The sequence below is a fragment of the Capra hircus genome, chromosome 2 (genome assembly GCF_001704415.2).
Source record: "Capra hircus breed San Clemente chromosome 2, ASM170441v1, whole genome shotgun sequence".
NCBI classification, from domain to species: Eukaryota; Metazoa; Chordata; class Mammalia; order Artiodactyla; family Bovidae; genus Capra; species Capra hircus.
The window spans coordinates 16,083,794-16,109,044 of NC_030809.1; the positions used below are offsets into that span (position 1 = coordinate 16,083,794).

Consider the following 25,251-nt stretch of genomic DNA (forward strand, 5'->3'; position numbering starts at 1 on the left):
GTTTTTCCTGTGGTCATGTATTGATGTGAGAATTGGACTGTGAAGAAGGCTGAGCACAAGAATTGATGCTTTTGAACTGTTGTATTAGAGAAGACTCTTGAGAGCCCCTTGGAGATCCAAGCAATCCATTCTGAAGGAGATCAGCCCTGGGATTTCTTTGGAAGGAGGGATGCTAAAGCTGAAATTCCAGTACTTTGGCCACTCATGGGAAGAGTTGACTCATTGGAAAAGACTCTGATGCTGGGAGGGATTGGGGGCAGGAGGAGAAGGGGACGACAGAGGATGAGATGGCTGGATGGCATCACTGACTCGATGGACGTTGAGTCTGAGTGTACTCTGGGAGTTGGTGATGGACAGGGAGGCCTGGCGTGCTGCGATTCGTGGGGTCGCAGAGTCGGACACGACTGAGCGGCTGAACTGAACTGAACTGAACTTCAGGTAGATAGCAGAGAAACAGGACAATCCAAGAAAACAAATAACTGAAACAACTCCAACAATACTGAAATGCAACAAAGACAGACCTGCGGCCTTCCTTCTCACTGCTTCAAAAACAGAACTCAAAACAGCAGCACTGGAACCCTTGCTTCTCAGGGAGACAAAACAAACTAAAAGTCTACAGGTACCAGGAAATCAGCTGGGCCTCCACTTCCACTCCAGAGCCTGAGTTTCCCAGCACTGACATAAGCCTTCCCAGCAGATGAGCAGAACATTGGACAACAGCTCCACAGCAAAGCTCAGGGTCTTAGGGTCACTTTAAAACTTCAGCTACGAGAGTTCAACTTGTCACTTAGGGGAAGCTCCACTATTAAGACCTTGCTACTGCCCTATCCACATAAAATAGAAAACCTATATTCACACAGAGCCTCTGTGTACACGGCATTAATCCAGATGTGAGGAATTCCAAAGTTACGATTCCCACGGCAACTGTAATCTTGGCAAACCCACACACATGTATTTTGTACTACTTCAGATGGTAGTGACCTTAAAAAGAACAAAGCACATTTTGATCTCCACAACTAATCACAAAGAAAAACTCCCAGACAGATCGGAGATCAGAAAATTACCTTCCTTCAGAGAGAGTGGAGCTCCTTCTTTGAGACAATTAACAAAGACTAGACCAAGCACTGAAGAACATTATGTTGGAATAATTCTTACCTGGCCTGAAGGACAAGGGCCAGACAACTTAACAGGGTTTCCTCTGAACACTCACTTCTAACTTGCTAAGACAACCAGCTGTTAGATATTTAGAACTTCATTTCAAATATTTAATACTTTCAGAAAGTAACTTAAATGCTAATCAGATGCAGAATAGGCTCAATTTTAGTTCTCATTTGAAGCAACAGATGAAACATTTAAGTTATTACTAAATAGATCATCTATTGTAAAACAAGTCAAATAATACTTGCTTATGTCAGTTAACACAAAGAATGGTTCCCTGGTTCTTAATTTAAGGTTAAAATGCCAGATTCCAGAGGGCTGAGTACTACTAGAATAGGCTAAAAGGCTAATGGAAGAAAGTAGAATTTAGTAGTTAAAAGACTTCTGAAGCCAAAAAGCCCAGGTTTGAATCCTGTTCTACCACTTAAAAGCTGAGGCTTTCGGCAAGTCACTTGATGTCTCTGTGCCTGTTTCACCATCTAAAACAGGCAGTAATAAAAGCTAGCATGTGGAACTGTCTTGAGTATTAAATGAGGTAATATATGCAAAGTTCTCAGAGCAGTAACTGGCAGACAGTAAGCACTCAATAAGCATTCCCTGGTAGCTCAGCTAGTAGAGAATCCACCCGCAATGCAGGAGACTCTGGTTTGATTCCTGGGTCAGAAAGTTCCCCTGGAGAAGGGATGGACTACCCACCCCAGCATTCATGGACTTCCCTGCTGGCTCAGACAGTAAAGAATCTGCCTGCAATGTGGGAGACTTGGGTTCGATCCCCAGGTTGGGAAGATCCTCTGGAGGAGGGCATGGCTACCCACTCCAATACTTTTTCCTGGAGAATCCCTATGGACAAAGAAGCCTGGTGGTCTACAGTCTATGAGGTCGCAGAGAGTCAGATATGACTGAGCGATGAAGCACACATTATTAATATAAAGCTATTTATTTCACCTTGGCAGCAATCTTTATTTGATAAACCAGCATCCACACAAAAAGATTTTAAAAAACTAAAAATAATTTTAATACTATAATGAAATTTTAACCAGTCTCTTTAGCACAACAATAATAAACGACCTTCTCTCCTCTTGCCTCTGTTCTCTATCAGTCTCGTAACTAAAAAAATCCGAACTCCTCAGCCAAACACTCTAATTGCTCCATCATCTCTGCTGGCCCATCCTGGCTCAACATCCTGCATACTCCTGTAAGAACCTTCTGTTTCAGCTAATTTTCTCACAGTCCTCTAAATACACCTTGTACTCATTCAACAAGCATCTGAGAATCTACGGAGCCAAGCAGTGTGCTAACACTATATGCAAAGATGACACAGAGTCTGCCCTTAAAAGACACAGAATATAATAGAAAAAGACATAAGCAAAAATAGTTCCAGTAGACTATAACTATAGTCACAAAAGAGCAAAGGGTAGGGTAGCTGCACGGAGCAGAATTGATCAATTCTGTAGATGAAGAAGTCCTCTCAGGCAGGCTCTGCTCCGCTCAGTCATGTCCAATTCTTTCCAACCCCATGGACTGTAGACCACCAGGCTCCTCTGTCCATGGAATTTTCCAGGAAAGAATACTGGAGTGGGTTGCCATTTCCTCCTCCAGGGGATCTTCCCAACCCAGAGATGGAACCCGCATTAACTTTTGCGTCTACTGCATTGCAGGCAGATTCTTTACCATTGAGCCATTAGGGAAGCCCAAGAAGAGGTAAAAACCTATATAGATCTTTAACCAGAACAGAAACTAGAAAATGCTGCCAAAGACCCACAAGCCCTCCCCGAAATGCACTGGGTTCAGATCGTTTCAGAGCCAGGTAATTTCAGTGTCATTTAAACTGCTGGGGGGAGAGAGGGGGTTAAAAAAGCTTTTGGATTTATGCTCTAAGGATAATTAATAAACTTGACACCAAATGTGACAAAGAAAGAACACATGCTCTTTCACATACAGAATTACAGAAGAATCTGTTACAAACATAAACGCAAAACCCAAAATGAAATAAAACATCTATCCAGCATTTAAACGTTAAAAATTATATTCCATGCATGCATGGTACAGAATGTTTACTCTAACATTAAGAACATATTCACTATACAGTAAATTAATGCAATGGAATCAAGCTATCATCAAGCTAAAAGACAAAAGGCACTGATCAAGTCCCACATCCATTTCATTTTCTTTCTAGTTGGAGCAAGGATTACTATCAAACTCCACTCTCTGAGCCAGTCACTCTTGCCGCTCACACAGTACACGACCTACATCTGTGAATTCATTGGCCAGCCAACAGCCTCAACTACAAGCTCTAACGATGTGCACCCAACTCCCATTCTTAATTAAGACTTCTTAGTAACTAGGACTAAAAAGAAATTTTCTTCTGATATGATAAGATCTATGCCAAGGAAGCAACACCTCTTATGTAGCACTCTGCCGGGCGGCCAGCGTGAGGAACTCCGCCCATGGCAAAGGTCATGAGGAAGGAGGCTTGGCATACGCAAGGGCGTGATCAAGCCTCAGGAAACCCCCTGTTCCCGAGCATCTACCCCAAAACCAGAGTCTGTTTTAAGCTCTCACCTACACCTCTGACTTTACGGGGGGCTCTCCCCCATAACCGTTTCTCTCAGAGAAGGAGTAAACGTGCAGCTCCAAGGCAATAAAAATTCCTGGGCGTGACAGGAGTGTTTCAGCTTACGGACTCCTCTGAAGGTTATCTAGCCCGCCTGTAAAGGTTCGTCCGGCCACATGTGATTGTTTACAGCCTCCCAACCTGAGAGGCACGAGATGTTTTAGACTTACTAAAGGCAAATTCTTTTGGGGAGTTAGAAATTATTAGTATAGTGGGTTGGTTAGGAATTATATTGGTGAAGGGTTTTTCATTTGTTGTGTCAATAATTGCTGCTAATTCCCTGCTCTGGGTGGGACAAGGATGTCTCAGGTCAAACCTCTCTGCTGACAGACTAGCTTGTGTGACAGGATTATCCATACTGCTGCCACTACGCACATGATTGTTTACTACCTCTTAACCATAAACAGCACAGAGAGTTTTGGAGTATTTTGAGAGTCTTAATTAGCATAGGGCTTTTCTCATTGTTGAGTCAATGATTGTCACCAGGCCTCCATATCCTTAGGCACCTGGGAATATATTAATCAATGTATTTGGAATATAGAAAAGGAAATATAATAGTTTTAAGGTTAGCAATACTAGACTTTTTGAGTTAATGAATTTTCTCTTTTGTAATAGATCACTGTGCTTTGTTATAAATCACTGTGTCCTTGCTATGTAAAAATGTAACTTTATCACTATCTTAAAACTAAATAGATCTTAAGGGGAACACTGGTAAAAGGATTTTCATTTGTTGGGCTGATGTTTGCTGCTAAATCTCCATGTTCCCTGCCCTTATAACGAATATAACTAACATACAGGAGAAATAAAGTATTAACCTTTAAGCATATAGGAGAAATAAGTATTGACCTTTAAGACTAATCATGTTAACCTTGGGTTAAATAAATTCCTTTCTTGATTGTAACTCACTACACCCTTATCCTATAGGAATGTAACTTTATTTGGAGGGTGGTGCCTGGTTTAAGAAAAAACACCCTTGGAAAAAATAAGTTTTTTGGTTATCAGAAAGAAAGGATCATAAAATCCCTAAGACCTTTTTATGTGAAGCACCTGATTTTGATAAAGGTCAGGACTGCTGACCCCCGCGTGACCCTGTATTCATCCCTATATGTAACAAAAGGTATATAAGCAAACCCAAAAATAAAGAAATCGGATCAGTTTCTGGAAAGACTGATTCCCCCATGTCGTTTCTTTCTTGCTCCCTGTTTTTCTGGCTGAATTCCCATCTGGAGCATGGATGCTATTCCAAGTAATCCAAGATATTCGGCCTCTTTTTCTCCACTAATCTTCCTACTACACTATCCGTTTCTAATCTCTCTATATATCTGTAATTAAATATGTATTTTTCCAAGGACGGCAACGCCGTCCCCACCTTCGAATTCCCTGGATCCACCGGGGCTGGACCCCGGCAGCACTCAGACCAAAATAATGCACAATTTGAATCTAACCATGAGGAAACACCAGACAAACCAGATGAGGAACAGCATATTTAAAAAGAAAAAAAGGCTGTCTTCTTCAAAACCTATCATGTCATAAAAGACAAAAAAGACTACAGAACTGTTCAAGATTAAAGGAGACAAAAGAAACATGGCAAGCAAATGCCACGTGTGACCCCTCAACAGAGCCTATCCTCGAGGGGGAAGATGCTGAAAGAGACTTTACTCGACCAGCTGACAACTTGTAAGAGAGGGCCTATGAGTAAACTCCAGGAGCTGGTGATAGACAGGGAGGCCTGCGTGCGGCAGTCCATGGGGTTGCGAAGAGTCGGACACTACTGAGAGACTGAACTGATCATCAAAGTTGTATCAGTGTTAAATAAGCTAAGTTGATAACTTTTCTTTAGGTGTGTAAAAAATATCCCTACTCTTGGAAAATACTGACCGAAGTATTTAGGGGTAATCATATGCAATCATGCACAATAATCTCAAGAAGCTCAAGAAAACTTTTATTTTATATATGTGTGTGTGCCTGTGTGTAGAGGATGAGACAGAGGGAGGGTGAGTAAGCACAAAAAGGGTATATGCACTCTTGGCCATTTATCCCAGAGAACTGAAAACTTAGGTTCACATAAAAACCTGCTTATGCATGTTTATAGCAACTTTATTCATGACAGCCAAACACTGAACACAACCCAGCTGCCCTTCAACAGGTGAATGATTAAGTAAGTGATGGTACATCCATGCCACGGAATACCGCTCAGCAGCAAAAAGGAACAAACTACTGCTACATGCAACAAGCTGGAGAAATCACAAAGGAACCACTTTGAGTGAAAAAAGTCAGTCTCAGAGGTTATGTACTACGTATCTCGTCCCATGTACAAAGCATTCTTGAAACAACAAATTACAGAGAGAGAGTTTAGTGGCTGCCAGGGTTCAGGGAGGCAGAGAGCAAGGGAAATGACTACGGCTATGAAAGTGTAAGACAAGAGATCCCTCGAGTCAAGGATTCTTCTCTGTCTTGACTGTGGTGGTAATCATACAAAACTACAGATGTGACAGAATGAACAACATACAGAGACAGAGACTACAAGTAAAACTGGTAAAATTGCAATAAGATGGATGAGTTGTATTGATAATTAGTTTCCAAGTTGTGATATACTATAGCTCAACAAGAGAAAACTGGGTGAAATGCACACAGGATCTCTCTGTATGCTTCTCTCTTACAACTGCATGTGATTCCACAAGTATCTCAAAACAAAGAGCCTAATTTAAAAGTAAAGCTTAAAAAGGATAAAAGTTAAAAACGACAAACAGCCAGAAAATAATTCACGGATAATGGTAAAGCACTAGAGGCATTCTGAGAACAGGAAAAGGCTGCCAGCTATAATACTGTTATTCAGTATTGTTCTAAAGAAGCTAGTTGTTGCCATATGACAAAAAGCATAATATAAATATTAGGAAAGAGACAAAATGATCAATTATAAATGAAATCATCATCTACCTAGAAAATCCAACATAATCAAGTGATAAAGTATTACAATATGAGTTCAGTAGTGTCCAAATACAACACAGATGGTTGTTATCTGGAACTGACTGAAGGTTTTTCAACTTTAAAACAGTGTGAAAGCGACACACAGTTTCTGTAGAAACTCTACTTCGAATTTTGGTCTTTTCCTAGGCTAGTAATATATGGGAGATGATCTACTGTGATGCTGAATAGTAGCAATGAGCTGCAGCAAGCAGTCATCCACACTCTTACAAGGGTGACCAACTGATACACGTACAATCATTCTGGACCCAGACAACCCTTCTGTTCTTCACTTTCAGTACAGCATTCAATAAATTTCACGAGCTAGTCAACACTTTATTATAAAACAGACTTTGTGTTAGATGATTCTGCACCACTGAAGGCTAATGTAAGTGTTCTGAATGTGTTTAAGGTGGCAAGGCTATGCTATGATGTTAGGTAGGTAGGTTAAGTGAAGTTAAGTGAAAGTCTTTTCGACCCCATGGACTATACAGTCCATGGAATTCTCCAGGCCAGAATACTTGAGTGGGTAGCCTTTCCCTTCTCCAGGGCATCTTCCCGACCCAGGAGCCAAACTGGAGTAGGATTCTTTACCAACTGAGCCACAAGGAAAGCCCAGTTAGGTAGATTAGGTGTAGTAATGGAGAAGGAAATGGCAACCCACTCCAGTACTCTTGCCTGGAAAATCCCATGGATGGAGGAGCCTGGTAGGCTACAGTCCATGGATGCAAAGGGTCAATTATGACTAAGCAAGTTCGCTGGTTCACTGATTTGAGAAGTAATCCCAGATGATACCACTCTAATGGCAGAAAGTGAAGAAATGAAGAGCCTTTTGATGAGGGTGAAAGAGAAGAGTAAAAAAGTTGGCTTGAAATTGAACGTTCAGAAAACCAAGATGATGGCATCCAGTCTCATCACTTCATGGCAAATAGAAGGGTAAAAAGTGGAAGCAGTGACAAAGCTATTTTCTTGGGCTCCAAAAGCATTGCAGATAGTGACTGCACCCATGAAGTTAAAAGACACTTGCCCCTTGAAGGAAAAGCTATGACAAACCTTGACAGGGTATTAAAAAAGCAGAGATATCACTTTGCCAACAAAGGTCCCTCTAGTCAAAGCTATGATTTTTCCAGTAGTCATGTATGGATGTGAGGACTGGACCATAAAGAAGGCTAAGTGACAAAGAACTGATGCTTTTGAATTGTGGTGCTGGAGAAGACTCTTGAGAGTCCCTTGGACTGCAAGGAGATCAGATCACTAAATTTTAAAGGAAATCAACTCTGAATATTCATTGGAAGGACTGAAGCTGAAACTCCAATACTTTGGCCACCTGATGTGAACAGCCGGTTCATTGGATGCTGGGAAAGACAGAAGGCAGGAGAAGGGGACGCCAGAGGATCAGATGGTTAGAGAGCATCACCAACTCAATGGACATGAATTTGAGCAAACTCTGGGAGATAGTGGAGGACAGAGGAGCCTGGTGTGCTGCAGTCCATGGGATCTCAAAGAGTCAGATGTGACTTAGTGACTGAACAAGGATCCCATCATAAAGAAGATCTGTATATAAAAGTCAACAGTCTTTTTATTATATTCCACTAATAATCAATTTCCATGGGGTCACAAAGAGTCGGACCTGAGTGAGCAACTGAACTGAACTGAATAATCAATTAGAAAATTTTGTAAAAAAGAATTTTGTTCTATTTATATATACTTTTAAATTGTTTACATAAGACATTTGCAATTATTTTTTAATACCTAAATTTTTTCCCCAGGAATATAATGACTACCTCTAATAAGCTTCTCCAAAACAATGTATTCCCAGTTCTCCCCCATTAAGTATTGTGTTTATTTTTCTCTGATTTGCTCCTCAGTATCCAGTCCTCACTTCACTTGAGAACCCAAAGATTCTAGAAAGCAGATTCTAACCTATTTTCCAATTCCCCAAAGCTTCAAGTACTTGGAACAAGCCTAAGCCAGATATAAAGATGAAGATCTAAGGTTTCTTCCAGCTCTGAATCTCCATCTTGCCAGGAGTTAGAATCCCTTCAATTAGCTCTAGGAGACTCTAAGAGTGCATCCTTCTGCAGACCTCAGGAACATTTTCAAGAGGTTTCTCTCTCCTATGAATTCCAATTTCACAGTCAGTGAAGCTCATTCTAGAGTAGAATCACGTTTAATCCATCCATTTCTAGTCAGGGCCTCTCACATGAGCCCCCATTTCAAATTCGAGCTGCTGCTAAACGACCATCAGCCCAATCCATTTCCTCCAGGTGGATCTGTTGCGTGGTGCATCCTAGGCAAAAGCCAAGATCATGTCTTGGTCCTTACACAGAGTCCTTATATGTTCCTGCTAAGTTCGAGGTCTCCCAGGATAACAAGAAACATCCTCAGTTAAGAAGCAAAAAGGATAGAAGGAAATAAATTATTTTCATAGTTCTTGAAGAGCATGGAGCCTATTAGAGAAGGAAAGAATGGCATAGAATTTTAAGAAAAGGAAGAATTTCCTTAATCTTATTTTAATATAAATTCAACTCTCTTGTAACATTTTCATTCCAAAAACAGCAGGGGATTAAATTCTCAAATAAAATATGGCACTGGCCTACACCATCCTAAAAATGCCAGCAGTCTAGCAATGAACCATCTCTTTAATTGCCTTTGCTTCCCAAAGTGTAAGAAAGGAAACTCCCACTCAGACACAGCACATTCATAATGATCATTCTCTTCAGAAAGTAGGATTACTAAGGATTCTCACTTTAATGCATACATTTTAGTAATGTTTGGTTTTTTCTTTCTTATAAGAGCATGAACTACTTTTGTCAAACATTACATATACATTTATTTTTTAACTCTATTCACTAATAATAAAAACAGTCTAGATTTGTTGATTAAAAATAATTATGTTTTCTCATAAATCAAGTTGGTTCAGTAATTTAAGAGGTTTTCAATATTTACAGATAATATGACTGCCTATCTTGAAAAATCTCAAAGGATAAACTCACAAATTATTAAGACTAATGATTTCAGCAAGAATGACAGAAAAGGCAGATTCAACAACAAATTATCAATAAAATTCCTATATGCCCACAATAATTAATTTTAAAATATGAGAGGATAAAAGATCAATTCTAAGTAACAACCAAAATCACAAAATGTTGAGGAACTGAGACTTCCATGGCGGTGCAGTAGTTAAGACTCTGTGCTTCCAATGCATGGGGCACAGGTCAGATAAGTCAAAAAATCCAACCTAAGCACAACTGAATTCCAGTCACAACTTTTTTACAGAAACTAAGAAGCTGATCTTAAAAATCAAATGGAAGAAAAAATGGGCAAAGAATGTGAATAGACATTCTTTCAGAAAAGATATATTAATAGCCAAGAAGTTCATGAAAAGATGTCCAACATCATTAGTCATTAAAAAATACAAATCAAAAACAATGAGGCTCCATTCATACTCAAATCTAGAAAATAACTCCTAGACACCTGTTGGTGGCAGTTTTAATCACTCAGTTGCCTCTGACTCTTTGCAACCCCATGGACTATAGCCCTGCGGGCTCCTCTGTCCATGGGACTTCCCAGGCAGGAATACTGGAGTGGCTGCCATCTCTTCTCCAGGGGATCTTCCCGACCCAGGGATCAAACCTGTGTCTGCTTGCACTGCAGGCAGATTCTTTGCCGCTGAGCCCACCAGGGAAGCCCAGTCACCTGGTAGGGAGTTAGAAAGCCTTAATTTTCATCTTTTCTTCTGAAAGTTGCATCAGCAAGGAACTCATAGGGGTAGAGAGGGTTTACAGCAAAAGACGTGTGTGCTCTTTGACGAAACTCACTGAGAACCACCAGTGATCACTTCAGGGGGCTCCAGAAAGACGGGCAGTTGTCGGAACCAAATAGTAAAAAGGTTTGCTGAAGATAATTAAAAGCCCTGCAAGAAGAATGATGTGACTTGAACAGTAAGACATTTTTCCATTAATTATTTTTTAACCAACTGAAACATAATGAAATCCTGGATGAAACCTCAGCTCTCAATTCCTCTGATATATACAGATCAGAGTGAGTCCAGTTGAGCACTTGAAGTGTCAGGACCAATTCTGCATGTGGTGGGCAGTTGTGAGTGCAAAGACAGTATCACATGTACTCCTTCCTACTAGCAGCCAGAAGTAAAAAAGTCCCAAAGAAACAGGCTTGGGCTCTGCCCACAACACTGTCATCTGAGCATTCCTTTCATTAGAACAATACAAGATTATACAATGACCCTTAAGTTGAAGCAAGATTCTAGATGCCTGAGAAAGTGGGATACTCTTAGGGTATGGTAAGCTGACTGCTGACACAATCAATAAATGAATTAGCGTAAAGTATGCTGACTTCTTCAGAAGGAATTTTATGAACACAAGATTTAAGACTTCTTATACAATAAGCAATGCAATCACAAATACTAATAAAGGTTGGATGGCATCACCGACTCAATGGGCATGAGTATGAGTAAACTCTTAGCGTTTGTGATGGACAGGGAGGCCTGGTGTGCTGCAGTCCATAGGGTCGCAAAGAGTCAGACACGACTGAGCAACTGAACTGAACAGAAGGGTGCTATGAACTAAAGGTGGTGCTGGAGAAGACTCTTGAGAGTCCCCTGAACTGCAAGGAGATCAAACCAGTCAATCTTAAAGGAAATCAGTCCTGAATATCCACTGGAAGGACTGATGCAAAAGCTGAAACTCCAATACTTTGGCCACATGATACAAAGAACTGACTCACTGGAAAAGACCCTGATGCTGGGAAGGATTAAAGGCAGGAGGAGAAGGAGACGACAGAGGATGAGATGGCTGGATGGCATCACTGACTCGATGGACATGAGTTTGAGCAAGCTCTGGGAGTTGGTGATGGACAGGGAAGCCTGGTGCGCTTCTGTCCATAGGGTCTTAAAAGAGTCTGACACAACTGAGCGACTGAAATGAAGAGTGCTATGCAAGAAAATATTATTAATCAATCAATAAACCTAGAAATGAATTATGTGCAAGACTGTACTAAGGAATGAAGGGAAATTTTAAAGTCTACATCTCTGAATCAGAAGCACGTAGCAGTTGACATATATAAAAAAGCTGTGTTGGGGACTTCCTTGCTGGTCCAGGGGTTAAGAATCTGCCTTGCAATGCAGGGGACGGGACACAGGTTCAATCCCTGGTCTGAGAACTAAGATCCCACATGCTGCAGAGCAACTAAAACCCATGCACTGCAACTACTGAGCCTGTATGCCACAACCACAGAGATTACATTAAGATGGCAATTCTCCCCAAATTATTGATAGATACAATACAACCTGAATCAAATTCTCAAGCAGAGTTTTATGAAAAGCTGACAAGCTGACTGTAAAATTAATATGAAGTGAAAAGGACCTCAAAAAGCCAAAGTCTGCAGAAAGAACAGCAAAGCTGAAGGACTTACACTGTCTGACTTCAAGTCTTTTTTACAAACCTCTAGTAATCAAATCAGCATAGTACTGGCATCAATACAGATCAACAGATGAATGAAAACAAAAAAAAGTCCAGAAATGGAACCAAAAACATATACAAATTTTCAACTGTGGTATAACCTAGGTACAAGGGTTTATATTTTAGTGAAAATATAGTCTTTTCAACAAACAGTTCCAGAACAATCAGATTCCATATACTTAAAAATGAACTCTGATCCATACCCTGCACTATGTATAAAAATTAACTGAAAGCAGATCACACGTCTACAGTAAAGTGAAAGTATTAGTCACTTAGTCCTGTCAGACTCTTTGCAAACCCATGGACTGTAGCCCGCCAGGTTTCTCTGTCCATGGAATTCTTCAGGCAAGAATGCTGGAGTGGGTTGCCATTCCCTTCTCCAGGGGATACTCCTGACCCAGGTCAAACCCAGATCTCCTGCATTGCAGGCAGATTCTTTACCATCTGAGCCACCAGGGATATAGGTCTAAAAGTAAAATCTAAAACTAAAGCTTCTAGAACATATTACAAACATATTGTTGTGAAAATAGGCAAAGAAAGTTTTTGAGCAAGAAAAGCAGAATCCATAAAAGAAAAAATTGTTAAGTTGGACTTAATCAAAATTAAGAACTGCTCTTCAAAAGTCATCATTTAAGAGAATAAAAAGAAATTAGGAGAAAACATGGTGGAAAGTTCTGACAAAACGTGGTCCACTGGAGAAAGGAATGTCAAACCACTTCAGTATTCTTGCCTTGAGAACCCCATGAACAGTATGAGAAGGCAAAGAGATGTGACACTGAGAGATGAACTCCCCAGGTCAGTAGGTGCCCAATATGGTACTGGAGAAGAGTGGAGAAATAGCTCCAGAGAGAATGAAGAGACAGAGTCAAAGCGAAACAACACCCAGTTGTGGATGTGACTGGTGAAAGAAGTCAAGTCCGATGATGTAAAGAGCAATATTGCATAGGAACCTGGAATGTTAGGTCCATGAATCGAGGTAAATTAGAAGTGGTCAAACAGGAGATAGCAAGAGTGAACATCAACATTTTAAGGTGAAGGTGAAGTCGCTCAGTCGTGTCTGACTCTTTGCAACCCCGTGGACCGTAACCTGCTAGGCTTCTCCATCCCTGGGATTCTCCAGGCAAGAATACTGGAGTGGATTGCCATTTCCTTCTCCAGGGGATCTTCCCGACCCAGGGATCAAACCCAGGTCTCCCGCATTGGAGGCAGACGCTTTAACCTCTGAGCCACCAGGGAAGCCCATCAACAACATTTTAGGAATCAGTGAACTAAAATGGACCAGAATGGGTGAATTTAATTCAGATGAATTAAATTAAATTAAATTCTTGTGGGCAAGAATCCCTTAGAAGAAATGGAGTAGCCCTCATAGTCAACCAAAGAGTTCGAAATGCAGTACTTGGGTGCAAGAATGATCTCTGTTCATTTTCAAGGCAAACCATTCAATATTTCAGTAACCCAAGGCTGTGCCCCAAGCACTGATGCTGAAGAAGCTGAAAGGTTCTATGAAGACCTACAAGACATTCTAGAACTAACACCAAAACAAGATGTCCTTTCATCATAGGGGGCTGGAATACAAAAGTAGGAAGTCAAGAGATACCTGGACTAACAAACAAGTTTGGCCTTGGAATACAAAATGAAGCAGGGCAAAAGCTAACAGTTTTGCCAAGAGAACACACTAGTCACAGGAAACACCCTCTTCCAATGACACAAGAGACAACTCTACACGTGGACATCACCAGATGGCCAATACCAAAATCAGATTGATTACATTCTTTGCAGCCAAAGATGGAGAAGCTCTATACAGTCAGCAAAAACAAGACCAGGAGCTGATTGTGGCTCACATCATGAACTCTGTTCGGAAGTGACAAACAGATTCAAGGGATTAGATCTGATAGAGTGCCTGCCTGAAGAACTAGGGACACAGGTTTAAGACACTGTGCACAGGGCAGTGATCAAGACCGTCCCCAAGAAAAAGAAATGCAAAAAGGCAAAATGGTTGTCTGAGGAGGTCTTAAAAATAGCTGAGAAAAGAAGAGATGCAAAAGGCAAAGGAGAAAAGGAAAGATATACCCATTTGAATGCAGAGTTCCAAAGAATAGCAAGGAGGGATAAGAAAGCCTTCTTCAGTAATCAACGCAAAGAAATAGAGGAAGACAACAGAATGGGAAAGACTAGAGATCCTGTCAAGAAAATTTCATGCAAACATAGGCATGATAAAGGACAGAAACCGTATAGGCCTAACAGAAGCAGAAGATATTAAGAAGAGGTGGAAAGAATACACAGAAGAACTATACAAAAAAGATCTTCATGACCCAGATAACCACAATAGTGTGATCACTCACCTAGAGCCAGACATCCTAGAATGCGAAGTCAAGTGGGCCTTAGGAAGCATCACTACAAACAAAGCTAGTGAAGGTGATGGAATTTCAGTTGAGCTATTTCAAATCCTAAAAGATGATGCTGTAAAAGTGTTTCACTCAATATGCCAGCTAATTTGGAAAACTCAGCAGTGGCCACAGGACTGGAAAAGGTCAGTTTTCATTCCAATCCGAAAGAAAGGCAATGCCAAAGAATGCTCAAACTACTGCACAATTGCACTCATCTCACACGTAAAGCAAAGTAACGCTCAAAATTCTCCAAACTAGGCTTCAACAGTATGTGAACAGTGAAATTCCAGATATTTAAGCTGGATTTAGAAAAGGCAGAGGAAAGTGAAAGAAAGTGAAGTCACTAAGTCGTACCCGACTCTTTGGGACCCCATGGACAGTAGCCTGCACCAACCTCCTCCATCCATGGGATTTTCAAGGCAAGAGTACTGTAGTGGGTTACCATTTCCTTCTCCAGGGAATCTTCCCAACCCAGGGATCACACCCAGGTCTCTCACATTGTAGACAGATGCTTTACCGTCTGAGCCACCAGGGAAGTAGAGATCAAATTGCCAATATCCGTTGGATCAGCAAAAAAGCAAGAGAGTTCCAGAAAAATATCTACTTCTGCTTTATTAAATATGTCAAAGCCTTTGACTGTGGATTACAACAAACTGTGGAAAATTCTTCAAGAGATGGGAATACTAGACCACCTTACCTGCCTCCTGAGAAATCTGTATGCAAGTCAAGAAGCAAGTTAGAACCGGACATGGAACAACTGACTGGTTCCAAATTGGGAAAGGAGTACGTCAAGGCTGTATATTGTCACCCTGCTTATTTAACTTAAATGCAGAGTACATCATGCAAAATGCCAGGCTGGTGGAAGCACAAGCTGGAATCAAGATTGCCAGGAGAAATATCAATAACCTTAGATATGCAGATGACACCACCCTTATGGCTGAAAGTGAAGAGAAATTAAAGAGTCTCTTAAAAGTTAAAGAGAAGAGTGAAAAAGCTGGCTTAAAACTCAACATTCAAAATACTAAGATTATGGCATCTGGCCCCATCTCTTCATGGCAAATAGATGGGGAAACAATGGAAACAGTGATGGACTTATTTTCTTGGGCTCCAAAATCACTGCAGATGGTGACTGTAGCCATGATATTAACAGAAGCTTGCTCCTTGGAAGAAAAGCTATGACCAACCTAGACAGCATATTAAAAAGCAGAGACTTCAGTTTACCAACAAAAGTCTGTCTAATCAAAACTATGGTTTTTCCAGTAATCATGTATGCATGTGAGAGTTGGACCATAAAGAAAGCTGAGTGCCACAGAATTGATGCTTTTGAACTGTGGTGTTGGAGAAGACTCTTGAGAGTCCCTTGGACTGCAAGGAGATCAAACCAGTCAATCCTAAAGGAAATCAGTCCTGAATATTCATTAGAAGGACTGATGCTGCAGCTGAAGTTCCAATACTTTGGCCACTTGATGGGAAGAACTGACTCACTGGAAAAGACCTTGATGCTGGGAGGGATTAAAGGCAGGAGGAGAAGGGGACAACAGAGGATGAGATGGTTGGATGGCATCACTGACTTGATGGACATGAGTGTGAGTAAGGTCCGGGAGTTAGTGATAGACAGGGAAGCCTGGCGTGCTGCAGTCCATTGGTTCATAGAGTCAGACACAGCTGAGAGACTGGATTGAACTGAGGAGAAAACATTTGCAAATCCTGTGTCTGAAAAAGGATATACATCCAGAATATATAAAGAAGTTCTAAAAATCAGTGATAAGAAAACACACTCAATTAAAAATGGACAAACCATTTTTTGTCCTTTTCACCAAAGAAGTTATATGGAAAGGAAATAAGCTCATGAAAAGACACACAACATCTTAGTCCTTAGAGAAATACAATTTAAAATCACAATGAGATACCATTCCACATCTATAAGAAAGACTAAAATTGAAAAGACTGACCATGCCAAGTGTTGGCAAGGATGTGGAAGAACTGGACCTCTTATACACTGCTGGTGGTAAAGCAAAAGAATACAGCCACTTTAGAAAATTTTGACAGTTTCTTTAAAAGTATGTTCCTACCACATGATCTAGCCATTTTACTTCTATGTGCTTAACCAAGAGAAATAAAAGTACATATCCATACAGAAAGACTGGTACACAAATTTTCATAACAACTTCATTTGTTACCAACTAAAAATTGGAAATGACCAATATGTCCAACAATACGTGAATGTATCAATAAACTGCAGTATATCCCTTCAAAGGAGTAGTATTCAGCATTAAAGAGGAATCAACTACTGACATACTAAAGAATGAATATCAAAATAATCACGCTAAGTGAAAGAAGCATAACCACAGACTATATGATTCCATTTATATACCATTCTAGGAAATTCTACCAAACAAGATTAATATATAATTACAGAATGATCGGTAGTTGTCTTGGATGGGGGTCAAGGAGCCAAGGATGTAATGAAAGTTTTGGGGGTGATGGATATATTCACTATCCTGTCTGTGATGACAGTCTCATAAGTACATATATCTATCAAAACTTTATAAATTACAAATTTTTTATAAGTACTGTTTATATATGTTGATTATATCTCAGTAAACCAGCTTTGTAAAAACATGGTCTTAACCAATAATTAATAATGCTTCAGGGTCCAATTATTAAAAGTATTTCCTGCTAATAATGTATGTGTTAGTCACTCAGTCGTGTCCAAACTTTTGAAATCCCATGGACTATAGCCCACCAGGTTTCTCTGTTCATGGAATTCTCCAGGCAAGAATACTGGAGTGGGTTGTCATGCCCTTCTCCAGGGGATCTTCCCAATCCAGGGATCAAACCCAGGTCTCCCGCATTGCAGGCAGATTCTTTACCATATGAGCTACCTGGGAAGCCCGAATAATGTATAGCTATAAAATTCACAGAGCATCTTTACTTGCAAAATACTAAGCAAGATTGATTTGAACTGACAAAATTCAGTAAATCATGGTAACAAATGTCTTAATGCAGCAAAAGATACATGAACAATGCAAATATATTTTCATTTTTTAAATGTAAGATAACTAAAAAGAATAACCACCATGTAAATTATGGATCTTAAACTGGATTAAACAAAAATACCATGTGTTGTTATCTCCTTCCTGGTACAACTGCTACTACAGTTTCATATTTTCAACACTCTAAAACTGACTAAAGTGGACCATGGCAAAGAGAGAAAGAAGCAACTATTCCCACGCAGAGAAATGCTCTCTAAAAGACATGAAACTACACAGAAATGTTTGGAGATTCTCTGGAAATCCCTCAGCACCTAGACAATCACTAGAAACCTCTTCCTCATCAAAGCCTAATGGGAGACAGCAAAGTTCCTCAGTTAGCATTATATAACTTCCTGCCTCCTGGTTTGGGCACCCAAGCTCTCAAGTCTCTTAAATATGCCAACAGTTACTGTCCTTCATTTGAAGGATTCTTCAAACCACAGGGAACAGGTGACTTCCTACTGTATCCACCTACTTCATTACTTGCCCTTTTCCTTGGGGCTGCTTTCGATCTTAGGTTGATGTTGATACATCTAGCATTCATGCTGAAATCAGAACCTGACTCAGAGAAGTAGGATGATTCAGGGTGGGATTCCCAGGTGGTGGTAGTGGTAAAAAAAAGTATTAGTTGCTCAGTCATGTCCAGCTCTTTGCAACCCCATGGACTACAGCCCGCCAGTCTCCTCTGTCCATGAAATTCTCCAGGCAAGAATATTGAAGTGGGTTGCCATTCCCTTTTCCAAGTGGTGAAGAACCCACCTGCCAATGCAGGAGACTTAAGAGATGAGGGTTCGATCCCTGGATTGGGAAGATCCCCTGGAGAGAGTATGGCAACCCACTCCAGTATTCTTACCTGGAAAATTCCATGGACAGAGGAGACTGATGGGCTATGGTCCACAGTGTCGCAGAGTCTGAAGCGACTTAGCATGCACAATGCAGAGTTGTGGAAGGATCATGGACTTTGAAATCAGACACGGGTTCATGTGTGCGTGCATGCCAAGTCATTTCAATCGTGTCCGACTCTTTGCAACCATATGGACCATAGCCTGCCAGGCTCCTCTGTCCATGGGATGCTCCAGGCAAGAATACTGGAGTGTCATGCCCTTCTCCAGGGGATCTTCCTGACCCAGGGATCAAACCTGGGTCTCCCGCATTGCAGGCACTAAGGGAAGCCTGAACCCTGAGAACACGTGCACAAAAAGACAAATACTGTGTGATGCCACTGATATGAGGTACTTATCGTACTCAAGATCAGAGACAGAAAGTAGATGAATAGTTGCCAGAGGCTGGGAAGAATATAAGTCATGGTTTAATGGGTAAAGAGTTTCAGTTGTACAGGATGAATAGTTCTGGAGATGAATGATGATGACTGCAAGACATTATGAATATATTTAATACCACTGAACAGCAAATGGAAAATGGATAAGATGGCAAATTTTGGATTTTGTGTATTTTATCACAATTTTTTAAAACGGGGGGGGTGTTTTTGGACTAGTGGTTGATTGCACTTGACTAAATCTATGAGTTAATCACCTAATTGCAGCTCTGGGGCATCCAGTTCTTGCTATGGTTCCAAATTAAATGCTCTCTGAAAAGCTCTTGTTGTCAAATCCTCTACCTCTTGTGACACAACACAGAGGAGCATCCTGTGTAGCTCCCACCGCCCTCAGTCTAACAGAGATAACAAGAATTCTGCCTGCGCTTCCTTCACATTACCAACAATGGCACAGATGGCCAGACCGCAGAGGGAGTCACAGAACCATTCCAGGCCCATAGCGGGATTTGCACATGTGCTCAACAGTATTTGAATGAAAACGAGCTTCATTTCCTACAGAAACTCCCTAGAGAAAACAAAATACTTCTGAAGGTTAAAATAAAAGGACACTCTGCAACTTGGATCCTATGAGGTTGATCCTCTAAGGCTGGTCAACATTACAGAAAACCAAAGTTTGGGATAAATGTGGAAACTGAAAACAAAAGTTTACAAATATTCCCCACACAAGAAAATCCTTTGCTATACCATTTTTGTACTTAAAATACTGAGCCACCTCAAAATCCTTTCCAATCCAATACCTAAAATCAACTGGTCTGTAAGTGTTGTGAGGTGAACACTATAAAATGTGGTATAAATACGATTCTTTCAAAACCACTGAGCAGTAATAAAACTCACAAATAAGCACAAATCTTTGTCTCAAAATAAATCAGTCAAGCTAAAAAGTTTAACCTGTTCTTTTTCTTTTCTGACGGCTTTTTCATCAAACTGTGCAGGGGAACTCAGGTATTTGCCATGGGCGATACATGCCATAACGAGAGGGAAAAGGACAGGCAGGATTTGAACTGACTGATGGGAGAAGGAAGGACATGTGCAGAGGAGGAATATGAAGGAAGGTACAGGGGACACAGCTTGTATAATTTCACTTCTCTGAAGTATCTGGAGTAGTCGAAATCATGATAACAGAAGGTAGAATGGTGACTGCCAGGAGCTGGCGGGAAGGAGAAATAGGGAATTGTTCAATGGGTACAGAGATTGGTTTTTTTAAGATGAAACAGGGTGAGCAATGTTACACAACAGTGTAAATACAGTTAACTGTACACTTAAAAATGGTCAAGAGGGTAAATTTTAGACTGCACTTTTTTAAACTACAATTAGAAAAAAAGAGTCACAGAAATTAGTGCCCTGGCAGTCATACTAATGCAAAAAATATTTCAAATTGACTAACTTCAGTGTTCAGTCCTAATCTCTACAATTCCTTTTTTCCCTAAATTGGAAAAAAATAGTAGTCGCACCTTGCTGATGGTACAAGCAGGTTTCCTTAACTACAATAAAACCTAAGGAGCGAGAAAACCAAAAGAAGACAATACAAACACTAAGTGATGGTAGAAAATACAAAGCAGGCTAGTCAAACACAATCTAATTGTGTCATCCCCACCCACAATCTAGTCTAGGGCTCCAAGGAAAACTGTACAGGGACTTCCCTGGTGGTCCAATGGCTAAGACTCTGTGCTCCCAATGCAGAGGCCCAGGTTCAATCCCTGGTCAGGGAACTAGATCCCACATGCCACAACAAAGATCACAGATCCTGCGTGCCACAACTAACACCTGGCGTGACCAAATAAATTAAAATTAAATTTAATTTTTAAAAAACTGTATGGAAGCTTCTCTTTATACCAAGAATAAAGAAAAACTCTTCTACCTGCTTGCAAGGCCCAGCACCTTCTGGCCCACTTCACCAGACCCCTCTCCCCCCAGGTTCTTCTATATGCTTCCTGATCCATACATAGGCCTGTACCTTAAGTCCCCAGTTATCTCCATGAACCCTGCCATCACAGTCTTTTTACCCTTGCATTTGTTCTGACTGGAACATTCTTTCTTTCCTGTGTATCCTTCAGATCTCAGTTCAAATGTCACTTCTAGGATTTCCCTAACTCAAATACTTGTCACTGTTGCAGTTTTACATTCGTGTGGTTAATCTGCTGGAATCTGCTGATCACGACTATCTTGTATGCATTCACTTTCCCCCATTTCCAATGCTAAACTCAGCACCTAGTACCAACTAAGCACTCAAATACCTGCTGAATAAGTGAATGGGCACCAAATCTATAAGAAAATAATAAAATATCACAGAATGTTTCCTTAGGAGTTTGTGCATCTTCACAAATCAATCTTGGAGAACGCCCAAAGCAACTGAGCCTAAAGTCCCTACTCAATTCTTTAAAAAAAACAAAAAAGTCAACTCAAATGCCTGTATAAATTTCCCTGGCCCTTCTGTCTCTAAGCAAATACTGAGCATTCTAAGCACTTAATAAATACTTAACTGAAATGAAATTATACTCTTTTGAATAATGGATTTTTATATTTAAACTCCTGCATTTTAGTCCCAAATAATATTTCCAAAAATTGTTCATATGCCTCAGTTTTATCTCCATTACCATTGGATTAATTATAATGTCGTTATCCAATAACGTTCAAATAAGGCTTGGCGCAGGGGGTCCCCAAAGCCCATGGTAGGGGTCGTGGCCTGTTAGGAGCTGGGCAGCACAGCAGGAAGTGAATCGCCGGAAAGCAAGCGAAGCTTCCTGTGTATTTATAGCCGCTCCCCATCGCTCCCATTCCCAGCCTGAGCTCCACCTCCTGACAGGTCAGCAGCCACATTCGATTCTCACAGGAGCTCGAACCAAAACAAGACTGTGGAGTAGACTGACGTAAGCAACACACTTCAGGTGTCACTGTCCCCCAGCACCCCTGGATGGGACCATCCAGTTGCAGGAAAACAAGCTCAGAGCTCCCACTGATTCTGCACTATGGTGAGTTGTACAACTATTCCATTATATGTAAAACTATTCCATTTTATGAGCGTTCATGCTAAGTCGCTTCCGACTCTTTGTGACCCTATGGACTACAGCCCTCCAGGCTTCTCTGTTCATGGGATTCTCCAGGCCTGAGTACTGGAGCGGGTTGCCATGCACTCTTCCGGGGGTTCTTTCCCACCCAGGAATCGATCCGCCATGTCTTAGCTTACATCTCCTACATTGGCAGGCGGGTTCTTTACCACTAGTGCCACCTGGGAAGCCCCATTTCATTATACATCATAATGTAATACTAGAAATGAAATGCACAATAAATGTAATGTACTTGAATCAACCAACGCCATCCATGCAACCCCAGAAAAATTACCTTCAGGAAACCTGTCCCTGGTGCCAAAAAGATTAGGACTTGCTGGCTTAGAGCATCCTTAGTCCCACCGCTTCAAACTCAGTTAAGGGAGGTTTTCAGTCCTTTGTATTTTAATATAAATTTTACTTTGTCAATTTCTGGGGTGGAGCCGGGGGTGGTGGGGGGGGGGAGGGGGTCGGGGGGTTGGAAACAGGCCAGCTGGGATTTTACTATTGTGTTGAAACTGTTTTCAAATGTAAATCAGAGATATTAACAACACCTGTCTCTACTTTTTTAACGTGGTAAATGTCACTTGAGTCTTTTTTCCCAAAATCTACTCAGTCCCAAGGAGAGTTCCTTCTGTAGAAAACTATTAAGACACAAAATCTAACTCACAGAATACTAAATAAACTAAAATTCCCAGGTAGCTCAGCTGGTAAAGAATTTGCCGGCAATGCAGGAGACCCCGGTTCAATTTCTGGGTTGGGACGTTCCCCTGCAGAAGCAACAGGCTACCCACTCCAGTATTCTTGGGATTCCCTGGTAGCTCAGAGAGTAAAAGATTCCGCCTGCAATGCGGGAGGCCTGGGTTCCATCCCTGGGTTGGGAAGATCCCTTGGAGGAGGGCATGGCAACCCACTCCAATACTCTCGCCTGGAGCATCCCCGTGGACAGGGCAGCCTGGCGGGCTACAAGTCCATAGGGTCGCAAAGACTCCGACGAGACTCAGCACAGCACAAATAAACTAAAAACCAGAAAGCTAATTCCCAGCTAAAGGACCAGTTCGAAATGTTGAACTAGATGAGTCTCCACGATCAACGAAGCAGATAAAAGTATACCACTCTGGAAGGCGCAAAGCAACAGGCAAACATCAAGTATTACAGCAAAGTGGCTGCTGGTCAGGAATCCTAAGGCGCCCCTCCCCTGTCAATCCCAAACATCTATCAGGACCCAACAGAATGCGTCCACAGGTAACCCGAACCTCGGGAAGGGTCCCGAGTTAAACAGTAAGCAACAGGCTGTTTAACTCTACTTTTCCTCCCGGGGCATCATACTGGGTACCAGGGAGGGTCGGCGGGGCTCAGGCGTGAGGAGCCGGGCCTGGGAGACCAGGTGGGCCCTGAGCGGGGGGCGTGGGGTAGGCAGGGGCGACGCCAGGGCCGGGGAATCAATGCCAGAGACAGAGAGCACTTGCGTCTGGCCGCCGGCGCAAGTGCCCCTACCTCCCCGAAGGGTCGCGGTGGCCTTGAAGGCCAGCCCCGGGGTCGATTCTGGGGAGGGGTCGAGGTGGGCGCGCGGGCGCAGGGGGTCCGGGGGCGGGGAGGCCTCACCGTGGCTCCCGGGAAGCCAGCGCCGCCGCCTTCCCGCAGTTGCTAAGGAGAATGCTCTTCCGGGTCACGGGCGCCGAGTTGTAGAGAGCAACGGTGGCCGGGAGGGGCCAAAAGCGAAGCGCGAGGGTGAGCGCGCGCGGCCGCGGCGGTGGTATCCGCGGTAGTTCTGTTGCGGCGGAGGCGGCGGCAGCAGAGCCCTAGCGGAGGGCTCTCCCGGGGGCCAGCTGTAGCCAGTGGCTCTAGATGCTGGCCCCCTGCTCCCGGGCCAGCGGCTGGCGGGCGACCTCCCGCCCCTGCTCCTGATCGCGCCCAGCCCCAGTCTTCGGTACCGTGCCCTGCTGAACTGCCTCTCAACCGCCCACTCCCCTATTCCCCCATCCCCCTATAGCCCCCCACCCCCCGCTATCCTCGCCCCCGACGCCGCCAGCCCGCAGCTTCTAGCTCCCGGGTGTAGCCCCGCCGGTCCTTTCCTGTGACAAGTTTTTTAAAAAACTCATCCCTTGACTTAGACTCCACGCTCTGTTACACCTGCTCAGAGCTAGCTAGGTGCAGGGCTGGCCCTGGGATACAGAGGTGGACCACCCAGGCGTGGTTCCTGCTCGCTGAACGGACAGTCGGGTGGGAGGGCAGGCAGGCGGGCAATATCCTGCAGACTGGGATGCTCAGAGTGAAGAAAGGTAGGGGAGCCAGCCCGAGGGGGGCCTACCCAGACTCAGGTGGGGAAAAGCCAGGGGTGGAGACTTCAGCCAAGTTAAAAAGGTAGGGAAGAGTGATCCAGGGAGGAGAGTAGGCTCCCCGTTGAGAAACCCACTGAAAGAAAGGTATGTACGGGCCTGCCCTGGAAACTGTGTAGAGAAGAGAGTATGGTTAAGGCTGGAACCTAGAAAACAGTATCACAGGTGTGAACAAAGCAAAAAGAACCCCCAAAGAGCAGGCAGCGTGTTCGTTTGAAAGACTATTGAAAAGACAGCAAAAGAATTTCGGTAAGGAGGTGATCACCAGTGTCAAATGCTGTGTGGATCCAGAGCCCAGTGGTGACCATAGAAAAATCAAAATTCAGGACTGGGTTGTCAAAGTTGACAATGACTTGAATCTGTGTAGTGATTGAGTCCACCACCATATGCTCGTAGTTGAAACAAGGGAAAGAGATAACATAAAATTGTTCCTGAATGCCTAACGTACCTAAAAGCACTGTCACCGTATTTGCAAATTTCAGAATTCTTCTACTAATAACCGATCTCCTTGAAGGTGGAAAATATTATTTAACCTTGCATCTACAGTGCCTGCCACATGCAAAGGCCTCAATCAATGTTTGTTTAAAGAATAAAAGAACCCCTGGGCCTCTGATTTTTAATGTTCACACAAGTCCCTTCCAAACCCTCAGCAAAGGTGTGTTGTGGGCAGAACTTGTCTATTCAAACTGTAGGGGGTGGAAGAAACTCAACAGGGGTAGGAAGCAGAATGTGATGGAGGCCCAGAGACTCAGTAGATGGGACAGAGCCCAGTGGAGCCAGAGGTGGGAAGATCCAGAAGAAAGATAAAGGATTGAAAACATAGAAGCTGGGCTTTCAGGGCCAGAAATGGGAAGTGAAGCCAAAAGTAATTAGAAACAGGAATAGGAGAGAAGG

General features: G+C 42.3%; 1 protein-coding gene and 1 non-coding gene across 4 annotated transcripts in view; one reads left to right on the plus strand and one right to left on the minus strand.

Annotated features, from left to right (window-relative positions):
* The window catches only part of DIS3L2 (DIS3 like 3'-5' exoribonuclease 2), a 358,364-nt gene extending 334,558 nt beyond the window's left edge, over positions 1-23,806 (minus strand). For 2 of the 3 annotated variants that reach the window (XR_001919121.1, XM_018058197.1), the window contains exon 1: positions 23,624-23,703. The gene's annotated coding sequence lies outside the window, so the exon portion shown is untranslated. Of the gene's footprint in view, positions 1-23,623 lie in introns of all 3 variants that reach the window. The other variant, XM_018058183.1, reaches the window with a different exon arrangement.
* Positions 20,612-20,683, plus strand: TRNAG-CCC. Its single transcript has one exon. It is a non-coding gene; the product is annotated as a tRNA-Gly (tRNA).